Source organism: Ambystoma mexicanum, chromosome 10, assembly GCF_040938575.1.
Source record: "Ambystoma mexicanum isolate Mex_15411 chromosome 10, UKY_AmexF1_1, whole genome shotgun sequence".
NCBI lineage: Eukaryota > Metazoa > Chordata > Amphibia > Caudata > Ambystomatidae > Ambystoma > Ambystoma mexicanum.
Window position 1 is genome coordinate 815,684,406 of NC_090932.1, and position 12,496 is coordinate 815,696,901.

Below are 12,496 nucleotides of genomic sequence, written 5' to 3' on the forward strand. Positions count from 1 at the left end.
AGTCATATACCTTTGGTGACTGAGGTATAGCCTGTGGCCGTGGGCAGTAGCCGGATTGTCTGGCTCATGGCATAAGGTCATGAAACAGACAATCTGGCTACTGGCCATGACCGCTAGGTTCGAAAAATGGTGTTAAAGTGGCCATGTCTACCTGGGACCGTCTATGTGGTAAAGTTATTCGAAGGTAGGATAGGTTTGAAAGGGAAAAAAAGTGCTTGTGGTAATATGTTCATATGGTTTTGCAGGCTGCATGTGAAGGGAAGAAGTGCTGTGTACGGAGCCCCGCCTTCTCTTTCCATGTTGGCTGTCTTGGAAAAGGATTTTCCTTCCTACGGCAGGACGCTGCAGGAAGAAAAATCTATGTTTTAGCACCCTGAGTTCCCACTTTGGGAACTCATAACACTCTTGGGAACATAATTCCTTTGAATTTAAAATCATTTCCCGTACTCTGCAACGCTGCGGTGCGGTCTGGAATCAGTTCCCGCTTCTTTTACAATTTGCACTGCTGCGTTTCATTCGCACGACAGAAGCCAGCTGCTTTATGAAAGTGACACACCGGCCTCGGCTTCTTTGCTCGAGGGATAGGTGTGCCTAACTTCACCACTCATGAGCGGCCACGTCAATTAATTAGGAAAGCACAAGCAGCACACCAGCCTTAGGCTTCATGATGGCTAAAGGGGTGTGCCTCATTTGACCAATCATGATATGCCACATCAGCGCACCATGAATACTTTACGAGGCGTTTCTGCCGAGCAAGATTCTTTTACAGCCAGCATCCTCGTGACTACACGGTCAACTTTTTGCCTCGATTCAGAACGGTATGGGTGAGTACCCATCGTTTTTTCTGCTTTGCTTCTTGCCGCATATAATCAAGATTAGGCTACCCACAGCCATTACTGTGAGGTGGTTATGTTGCAGGCAACGCATGGCTTCCAGGTATATTTTGACACTCCAGCCATTTGGTTGCATTATGCATGGCATTCCGGTAGGCTCTTTGTAGCCACCGGTTTTTGATTATTCACAAATTTCACAAATTCGGCAAAATACAGTCCCGTTTCTCTGGCTATAACAATGAGCATTGCAAAAAAAAATATATATATATTTTTTGTTTTTTTTTATTTTCCACTGCTAGCTGCTGTATGCAGACTCAGCCATCTAGTTTTAACTCTTTTTTAGATGTCTGTCTAGTCCGCCTGCTACACCCAAACATGCCAATTGAAACCTTTTTCATTTTTATTTTTAACAGGTTCCTGTGTCTAAATAATGCTTGGAACCCCACCAGGAATACATTATCATTACGTGCTTTCTACACGTTTATACATCGATCCAATCTAGCTGACCTAAGCAGCGAATCCGAAACCATATTTCGACAAGTAAGCTTCATTACATTGTCATATTTATTTATTTATTTATTTATTCTTTATTCCTTGTATAAATTGAGTGACTGATACCAGATCCCTTACCCTTTAGACTGTATTTTACCAAGCAATTTCTGGTACTTGATGGCTCGGGCAGCTACACACTTTTTCCCGCTGTACCTGGAGTGTTAGACCCAATTGAACACCAGGTAGGTGGTTCTCCAATACTGTATATGCATAGAGTATCTATTTGAATTACTGTTTCAAAAATCACAGTGGATTACTTGGTTACCCCACAGATGCAGTGGGCGAGCATAGTCGCCTGATTCGAGCTGCCATCTGCTGCACCGGCCTGTAAGGATGAGGGCTAACGTCATGAAACTTTGTCCATAAAATCATCCCAGCACTGGCCTGGGTAAGGCTCTTTTTTGGAACAATTTGAACCAGTGGTCGTATATAGATTTATCTTTTATCAATATGTCACACTACCCTGCTAACTGTATATAATCTATTAAGAGGTTTACATGTAAGAGAGAGTACTCCTTGTAATAAAACATCTCTTTTTTGTCTGCTTCCCGCAGGGATTATTTACTCATACTCTGCCCTGAGGAAGGCGTTTCTTTGATTCTGATGGTCTCGCAGGTGGCCAGCCGAAACGTATTTAGGTCTTGGTTTGATGACAGTTGATGCTCTTCAAGACCATTTTTTGAATTAAGCAAATGTGTAATTTTACCTAACGTAGGCAGACCTGAACAAATTATAGTATTGTACAAGTACGGCAGACCTGAACAAATTATAGTATTGTGCAAGTTCTTTTATTTATTATTATGTATTTTATTGTTGTTTTTCATTCACTTTTTTGTCGTGGTGATTTGTTCATGTATTTCACTATTCGGATTATCTATTCATAGGGTATTTTTTCTCATGTATTATCCTTCATATTGATTTTCAACCCCAAAAATTAATTTTCAATATTTTGAATAATTTGTGTGCTTTTTATTTAAGAAAGCACACTATTTATTTAAACAAAAAAAAATCCTTTTCCATTTTTCTTCTCTTACTTACCTCATTAGATTATATATTTGGGTTACTCAGGGTAATTAAATAATTTTTGGATATCTTTGATACCTATCATGAATGAATTTTTAAAGAAATTAGGTTAAATTGATTTCTTACAGCTTTTGGAATTATTGTTGTTATAATATTTTGGACCCCCACCATAGCTGTACCACATTTGGGGCAATCCCCTGTTTTAAATGCCTGCTTTTTATACAAATCAAGTCCAGGGAGATGGCACCACTACCATGCCTATTAAAAAAACGATATTGTGGCCCCACTGTACTTTCCCATGATGGTACTTGATGTTTCAATGTGTGAGGCACATTCGCCATTCTCCTGGAACCTCACCCCTAAATCAAAAAACTTGATAGTTGCAGTTTTGTTTTGCTTGCTTTAATTTGCAAAGAGCAGTGTTTGCCGGATAGCAGCCTAAATACCATTTCCTTTGTCTTATTTGTGTTTAGTTTTAGCTGCAATTCATTGCACTTGCTCAAGAATACATTCATGGTGGTTTTCAGGCCTTGGGGGGATGTTGCCAAAATATCTGCATCATCGGCATAAAATAGCGCTGGCTATTTCTCTGCGGCCATCTTTGGGCAATCAAAACACCCCCTGAGGAGTGCATCGATAATCTTCTGGACATACACACTAAAAAGAAGGGGAGCCAGCACGCACCACTGTCTCATGCCATTGTTAGCATCAACACATCAAAAGGGGGCGTCCACTCGCCACCCAGGCAATAACGTACCACAGCCCTATTCTCAGAATATAATGACTGGATTTTCAAGACCAAGTGCGGGGGCCACATTTCGAGCTAATACTATGTGCCGTAAAATGCTCCGGGAGACCCCAGCGAAGGCTGTCCTGAGATCCAGAAAAACTGCATAAAGCTTCATATTCTGCAGCATAGTTTACTTCTGTATTTACAGGAAGACCCTGAAGCACTGGTCAACTGTCTCCCAGTTCTTTCCTAAACCGGCAAGGAGGTCACTAATTATGCTGCTGGAATGTGCCCATCCTTGTCAATGTCCTAAAATAACCTACCCAAATATTTTTCCTCTGCTGTCTAGTAATGCCATTGGTCAGTAATTAGCTGTGGATTCACTGTCACCTTTTTTTTAAAATTGGAATTATTACCAGTTTTTGCCAGGAGGCAGGTACAATCCCTAAAATAATGATGCTTTAAAAATGTTGCACACAGTGGGAGCCCACACCCTCTCTTCATCCATGTACAAGTCAACTGGGACAAAATCAGGCCCTGCTGCCTTTCCACTTTTTTTTTTATTATAGCGCCTTTTCTACCTCATGTTAAAGCAAAATGCACCTTTTCTAAAGTAATAATCACGTCTTGGTTGCTTTCGGATGATAACTCATGTTCAGAGCAGTTATAAAAACTAGAAAAGAGACTGCAGAGCATCGGCAGTGATTCGGACATGGAGGGTTTGGCCCCATTCAACTCCTTTTCAGAGATAATTTTCCAGAATAGGATGTTATCCCGCTCCATCAGGGCTTTTACGAGGGCACTCCACTGACTGAGGACAAATTCTCTCTTTTTGGTTGTGCCTAGCCCTTTATAATCAGCTCTGAGAAGATTAAGATTGGTTTTATCCACACCAGAGCCAGATCTCACACATGCCACTATTTTCTTGTTGGCCTCTCTGCAGGCTCTTTCGAAGCAACTACCCTTGACCAAAGCTTTCTTCTTTAATTGGCCCTTCGGGAGGGAAAAATATGGGATTACATTTCCAGAGAGTATTTCAAATTCTCTCATGATTTAAAGCTCAGAGCCGCCTCACCACAAATGATAACCAGATTATCTAGAATGGCACCATTCAAAGCAGGCTTTGCTTCGTGTTCAATCATTCTGGGCCATTTAACAGATGTGCTGGCATTTCCCGTGATCGCAATTGATTGAGTCCATTTTGCAGCGAAATCATGGCACTCATGCAACCTTTTCCCAAATAATCTAATACTTAATGGGTTGTGGTCAATTTCAGGCCTCACCATGACCTCAGAATTACCCACCATAGCCCAATCTTTGCCTTTGATCAAAATGTAGTCAATATTGGAAACTCCATTACAAACTTAGGTAGGTTTTGCCGGCTGGGCTTTTGTGAAGCAGTCATTGCATGCCCTTAAATGTAAGCGATATTGTGTATGGGTTGTGTCTATAGCTAGGCAGTGAACTCTTTCTGGGGGCAGCCAACAGGATGGTTATGTCCCAAGCCAGATCCCTGTCCTCCCATGTGCCATCCAACATACTAATCAGCTCAGACTGCCGCTTGTTGGCTTGGCTTCTGAAGTGACCCCAAGATGTACAAGTTCTAGTAATCCCTCCATCGTAGCTAGTCCCTGTGCTCTAGAGAGCCTATGGTAAATATTAAATAGGAGCATATTTTCTCCCTCATTAGTTCGTATAGACATATATTGAGGATCTGGTGAGCTTGACAGTCTACCATTTCCCAACCAAGTATATCATCTATCCATATTCAAAGAGCCTGCATTTGGCCTACCTTTAGGGTCTATTGAGGCTGGGATGCAACAAGTTTGGTATCCTTGGAGTGGGATCTTTCCAAACACTCAGGTCTCCTACCAAACAATTACTTGAACAACTCTAATAAAATTAATCCAATCATTGTCATCAACAAACTTTTCCAAGCTTGCAATATTCCAGGATAAGAGTTTACAGCATGAACACTTGGCTGCACTACAATTACCTTGACTCCCTGTCATCCTGCTGTGCGATTGCAACAATTCTGTGGCACACCTCAATTCTCCCCTTTGACCTTACATCTGTAACAGCGACAATTTTCAATTGGGCGGGGGAATCTAACCAGGCCTGGAAGGAATCTGTGAATTTGAGTATAATGTGTACATTCTCTGGGGGATAAATCCTGATGTCAATGCCCAAAATTCCTTCAACCTGTTCCCAACTCCTTAAACATACCTGTATCTGTTCTGACACAGTGTTTGGGGTGGGGGCCCTAATGCATCTTACAATGTTGTGTCTAATTAATGAGAAACAATCCTTTGAGTGTCTGAACCAGTGTGTACATTTCTTTACTAAAGCCTTGTGATCCTCATACCTATTTGTTAATAGGCGAGGTACATTAGCCATGATGATAGAGCGGCAAACTTGTCTACTCCCTCTGTTAAGTACATTACTTGTAACAATGAGTTCCAGTTTATGGTTCTCGGGTCTTCTCACTGGGATCAAATTGGGGCCTGATAACAGCAGGCAATTTTACTTGAGGGCATCCTCTTCAACATTGCTAGTGCCCATAAGTGTCCTAATAACAGAGTTTCCCAAACCCAGGGCCAAGATCTTTGTTGCAGAATTAAAGCAACCAGATTTTCCCTGGTTATATCACTAATTCTCTGTTGGGAAGCCTGATGGTCGCCTCTATGGTCCATATCATTGGCCATTAGACTCTCTTGAACTGTACGCGAGGGTCGAATTAGGTCACCTTATTTTTGATCAGCTGATCAGCTAGATTTGCTCTACCAGCTCGCTTAGTCAACATTACGTCTTATTTATTAATAAATCTTTAATTTCAGAAAGAATTTCCTCAATCTTCGAATGTAACTTACATGGCTCAGATCTTAAATGAGAGTATTTGGCCGAAGAACAGGTTTGACACCTTGAATCCTGTGCATTGTTGTTTCTGCTTGAGGCTAACCTTTTATTTGTCTTCTATTTACACTTTCAAACACTTTTCATCTTTCCCTGTAAATTAGATCTCCTAACAGGGTTTTTAGCTTCGGAGATGACATTTGAGAGTACCTCAGATCTGTTGGACAGAAGAACTGGTGGATTAGCTGACAAAATCACACTCTCACGCTCTTTTTCCTTCTCACTGCTTTATGTGCTGTCCAGAGGGGGGCAAATTCACTGTGACTATGTCACTGCTTACTTCATTTGGATTTAGAACCTCTTTTTGGGTATATATTTCTATGATGTTGGGTACTAAATTCCTCTCCCAGCCCCAGCACTTTTGAGGAGTAGGGCATAGTTATTCCCTGTTGTCTTTAGGGGGGGGGGGCATGCCTTTACAGTTTGTCAATTGTGAATCAAAAGGGGTTATTGAAACCTCAATGTCTCTCAATGTGACCACACAGTGGGATCAACTACCTCGAATCAAAGGCACGCCACCCGCTGTTCCCTCGTCTGTCGGTGCACAATTGTACAATTGATTCCATCAATATCATGGAGTAACCCCTTAATTTCTGTAATCAGAGTGATCACTTCCTTAATGGGTTTAAACATCTGTGATATTTTCTCTTGTCTAGCCTCTGGTCATATCCAGTTATCTGCTTTCCTTTTAGCCATGCCTTACCTATAAACGGAGGAGCCCCACCTACTTTAAACTGTTCAGTACCTAAAGGAGCACCCACAATATGTCACTAACTCCTTGGTTACCACGACCAAATAAAACAACTATATACCCCCCCACCTCCAGTACTGAAATATAGGCAAGTACAGACAAAACAAGGCACAGACAAAGAAGCTCTCAGACCACCAAGAGCGCCAATCAAAAACGATTTTGTACAGCACCAAAGAGTTGAAGTGAGGCACACCTGACTGGTTTAAGGGGCACCCATAGTCCGACTCCACCCTCATAAACTGCTACTTTGGCTCAGGTCCACTGTTAGTATTCAACAAATGCTCAAAACAGGAGTGGGGTATGCCCGACTGGCTTAGGGGGCACCCGTAATCCATCTCCCCTACACACACTCTTGTAAACTGTGAAAAAAACAATGTTTATCGTTCTGAAAGTTGGGTATCGATGTAAATAATAGTATTTCCCAGGTCAAGTAAGTGTTCAAAGATGAACAGGATCTTCTAAGTTCAATACAATGTTTCCCAATGTCTTTTGCTCCCACGGCTCAATCTCACTCACCCACTCATGCACCCACTGCACCCACTGAATAACAACTGCAATAATCACACCACAAAAGCATATAAGGCGAAATGCCTCATGAAAATACCTCCGTCCAAGGAAAATCTCTGGGCGAAATTCAGGATCTAGTTGGTCAGATGATTGTCAGCTATGCTATCTTTTTTTGTCCGCTCTCACATTTGTCGCAGAACATCACCGGAGCTTTCCGCTGGTCACAGGATGGTATCCTAGCAAGGTCTGCTCAACAATTCATCCTTCTTAGGTTGACAAAAGAGTTTTAATTTTGGTTGGCAAGTTACAATAATTTCATATTACTGTGTTTTATGTAAAATACTATGACCAAAGCACTATATAAGTAATAGATAATTATAAATGCATACGTGTTAGCATTAAATAAATCCAAGCATAGGCTCAGAATAATGTCATAGTCTTAAATTAGTGTCACTTGTTGTTTTCTTTGCTTCCTTGAGATATGTGTGAATCTTACTGTAGGTACAGGGATGTTATGGTGAAGTTGCACTACTAAAAACCTATGAAATTCACTGAGAAAATGTTGTTAACGCGTCATTAAGGATGCAAAATAAAATCGAAAATCCCAAGAAGTAAGCTCTGCAACCATAGCTAGCGCCACCGCCATGCACTGCTAAGACTAACAACCAAGCCATCAAAGATGATATCACAAATGACATCACTGATGACCTCACATATCCAGTGCAATTGTTTTTGTTCGATGATAATAAGAATTGTAAGCAGAGGACTCTCATTATTCTGCTTTCAAAAATATGATACATATACTCTAAATGTGCTGTATATGTAGACCATTACCTTGAACTGTAAAATTAAATTCGTTTCCTCAGTGTTTGCCAACATTTCATGGTGCACATACATGGGGCAATCAGCAATCAGCAGGCCCCAGAAGGATAATGCAATTTTCACTCTTGATAATGGACTGTGATCTTAGTTTTACTTTCTGGTCATTGTGTTTGTTTCTTCCTTACATGATTTTCCTTGCATTAATGTTGTAATTATTATATGTATACTAACATGTATGTGTAGTAATTTGTGTATTGTTAATTGTTAATTACAAATTTAACATTAGTCAAGTTTCTGATAGTGTTCCACTAATGTTTCTACTTGCCAAACATACCAGATTATGAGTACTCTACGTCTCCGGTCCATGTAGCTGCCATTGAGTCTGTTTATATAACAATAAATAGATGTATTAACAACAACACTTCAGGAGAAACTTGTTTGCAGTTTGCACATTTTATGATACATGGAGTAGTTCATTAGAGGCCTACCAAGCCTCCTTTATAAGTTAGTAGCACTCAAAGCAAGACCTCTTATAGAAAACTTTCATATATTGTTACATGGCAGAAAGGGCATATGTGATGCCATCAGTGATATCATTTGTGATGTCATGTTTGATGTCTTGGGTGTTAGTCTTAGCAGTGCATGGCAGTGGCACTAGTTAGGGCTGTATAGATTGGTATAACTGGCACATTTCTTGGGTTTTCAATTTTACTTTGCATCCATAACCTACTTTGAACAAAACGTGTTCGATGTATTTCATAGGTTTTTAGTAGTGCAACCTAACCATGATGTCATTTAACTAAATGTCTTGCACTGAATTTCATAGCTTTTTATCAGTACCCCCTGAATTCCTGCAACTTCCTAATTTCTCTTTACAAATTGTACACTATAAATCATTCTCACTTGCTACTTAATAGCCATAAATTACGCAAACAGTATAAAAAGTCTGCAAACTAAATGGGGATCGAAAATGACAGGGAAGTACACAATATAATGTTTGGCTTTTATTTAAAAAGAATTATCCATACAGCGACACTACAAACAATTAATGCAACCCAAATATACATCTATATACAAGTATATCTTTTGAAATGTAAAAATGCATTTTTAAACCGTCACGCAATATTATGGATTATACCAAATACTAAACATAACTGTACACCCTATGTAAACAATTCACCTTAAGAACTCACATGCACTGAGGCACAGCAACCATAAAGTGGAAAACATTCCTTCAGAACTTAATGAGTAAACAGAACCTTACCTTTTATTATAAACATTCACTGTAGAAATGTAAAACATGTGTGTAACTGTTTCATAACTATAAGTAAACATTATACATTTTTATAGAAAATGGCAAGCTCAATTGAGTGGCTAGAGCTGTACTTCCCAAAAGAAGATATCAGTGATGAACAATGTAGCAATGGTATATGCATTCTGACATTGTAGAAAATAATATAATTCTAAAGTACATATATACATGATCAAAATTTATATATATTACATATCTAATCATTTTTAATGTAGCACAATAAGAACAACAAGAAAATAATCAGGAGGAACAGAAAGTGGAAACCAGTAAGAGAAGATTACAGAGCATTGCAAATCAAATCAACAAATTATGTGTACTTGTACAGATGACTCAATTAACAAATCAAATTTCTGACCTGTCCACATATGCTAAAAATCATGTTATACGAAAATAATTGATTTTTACTGCCCGACCTGCACCTGTGACCCTTTGCCCATCAATCACCGCAATCATGCCCTGAAAATATTAATGATCAATGTTTTGATGAGATTTGTATCCCTAATTATGATATGTTATGATATGATATGATATGATATTACATTTATAACGCACCTATACACAAGTGTTTCAAGATGTGACAAGGCAAGGGAGGGGAAACAAAAGGGAGGACAATACATCAATCTTACTAGGCTAGTGACATTGAGATTAGACAGGTGCAGGGGAGAGGGAAGTGTAAAAGTGCCAGGGACAGGGGAGGAGGAGTAAGTGCAGGACACAGGATCTAAAAACAAGTAGTGCAGCCAGCAGGTGGCAGTGCAAGGGTTATGTGCAGATAATATGTGTCTGATAAGTGCAGGTAAAGGGACTGTAGGGTTGCAGATACAGATCCAAGTGCAGGGGTTGACAGGAGGCAGTGCAGGTGTGCAACTGGGCAGGCAGGGACTTGGGCCCGAAGTTCATAGGGTAGCCAGGTGAGTATCAGACACAGGATCAGCAGGGAAGAGGAAGGGAGAAGGCGGAAGCAAAGAGGAAAGTCTTGAGATACTTCCGAAACCGGAGATGGTTCTGCTCAAGTTTCAGAGAGGCAGGGAGGCTGTTCTAGAGGGAGGCACTAGCCGAAGAGAGCGATCGTCCCCAACTCGTTTCTTGGAGAAGCGCCAGACCCTCAGGGAGTTTGAGGTGGAGGAGCAAAGAGTTTGAGTAGACAGATATTTCCGAAGAGAAAGTTGGATGTATTGCAGTCCCAGGTCCAAGAAGGCCTTGTGGACAATGCAAAGGGTCTTGAACATGATCCTTGCAGCCACTGGATGTAAATGGAGAGATTTCAGAGATGGAGATATACAATCCCTGGGCTTGAGGCCAAGGACAAGTCTCGCAGTCCTGTTCTGGATGAGTTATAGAGGACAGAGAGTAGAAGCAATCAGAGTTAAAAAGAGTCTGTTGCAGTAGTCAAGCCTAGAGAGAACCAGAGCTCTGGAGACAGAGAGCGCTTCTGGGGAAGGAGAGGAAAGGAAGAATACCTCTGAGGAGGTGCAGTTTGTTGTTTGACATCAGAGATGTGAGGGGAGAAGGAGAGTGAGGAGTTGGAGATGACCCAGAGGTTATTATCCTCAAAGGTGGGAGCAGCAAGAGGGCCAAGGAAGGCCGGCCAGAGAGAGGCAGGAGAAAAAGGTGCAGGTGTGCCGATGAGGAGCATCTCCATCTTACTGGCATTCAGGCAGAGATCACTGGCGGCACACCGCTCCTGGATGGCAGACAGACAATACGGGATGAGAGAAGGAGAAGAGACAGCACAGGGGAGCCTGAAAGCAAGCTGAGTGTCATCCTCATAGCACTAAAAGTTGGAGCAGAGAGCAGCAATGCAGTGGGCAAGAGGTGCCAGGTATTGATTGAACAGCCATGGAGAAAGGTTAGACCCCTGGGGAACAACACAGGTGGAGAGATCGAGGAGCGGAAAGACCCATGTTAGACCTGGGACGGCCGGTCCGAGAGGAAGGAAGTCAGCCAGGTCAGAGCCTGATCAGTGATACCCAGGTTATGATATGATATGGCATTTATAACATGCCTATACACAAGTGTTTCAAGACGCAATTAGGCAAGGAAGGAGGAACAGAGGGAGGATAGAGACAACAATCTTTCTAGGCCAAGTGACATTGAGATCGCGCAAGTGCAGGGGAGGAGGGGGGAAATGTGCCAGGGGGAAGGGGAAGGGGCAGTGCTGTACATGGGATCAAAACAATAACAAGTAGTGCGGCCAGCAGGTGCAAGGGTAAGTGCTGACAGCAGGTGTTCAAAAGTGCAGGTAGGGGTACTGTAGGGTTACAGATACAGACCCAAGTGCAAGGGTTTCAGGGAGGCAGTGCAGGTGTGGAACTGGGTGGGTAGGAACCTGGGCCCGGAATCAGAGGGTAGCCAGGTGACCAGTGCAGTATCAGACAGGAAATCAGCGGGGAGAGGGAGAGAGAAGGCAGAAGCAAATAGGAAGGTCTTGTGGTGTTTTCTGGAACCAGAGATGGTTCTTCCCAAGTTTCAGAGAAGCAGGAAGGCTGTTCCATAGGAATACCCAACCGAAGAAAGAGATCTACCACCAACTTATTGCTTAGAGAATCGATTGACCATGAGGGAGTTGGAGGTGGAGGAGCAAAGAGCTTCTGTAGGAAGATATTTGCGAAGATACAGTTGGAGGTATTGAGAACCCAGGCACCCAGAAGGCCTTGTGGACAATGCAGAGGGTCTTGAACTTAATACTCACAGCCACTGGGAGCCAATGCAGAGATCTCAGTGCGGGAGAGATACGATCCCTGGACTTGAGGCCAAAGAAAAGTCTCACAGTCCTGTTCTGGATGAGTTGCAGAGGGCAGAGAGTACAAGCAAGCAGATTTAGAAAGAGGTTGTTGCAGTAGTCCAGCCTAGAGAGAAGCAGAGCTCTAGAGACAGTGAGCTTCTGAAGGAAGGAGAGCAAAAGAAAGAATACCTCTGAGGAGGTACAGTTGGTAGTTCGACTTCTTAGAGACTTCAGAGATGTGTGGAGAAAAGGAGAGTGTAGTGTTGAAGATGACCCAGAGGTTCTTAGCCTCATAGGTGGGAACAGGAGGAGGGCCAAGGGAGGCCGG

At 41.9% G+C, this 12,496-nt stretch overlaps 1 long non-coding RNA gene across 1 annotated transcript; it reads left to right on the plus strand.

Annotated features, from left to right (window-relative positions):
• Positions 1–742: 742 nt before the first annotated feature.
• Positions 743–2,636, plus strand: LOC138493236 (uncharacterized). The gene is made up of 5 exons (XR_011276322.1): positions 743–824; positions 1,247–1,373; positions 1,471–1,567; positions 1,658–1,773; positions 1,940–2,636. It is a non-coding gene; the product is annotated as an uncharacterized lncRNA (long non-coding RNA).
• The last annotated feature ends 9,860 nt before the right edge of the window (positions 2,637–12,496 follow it).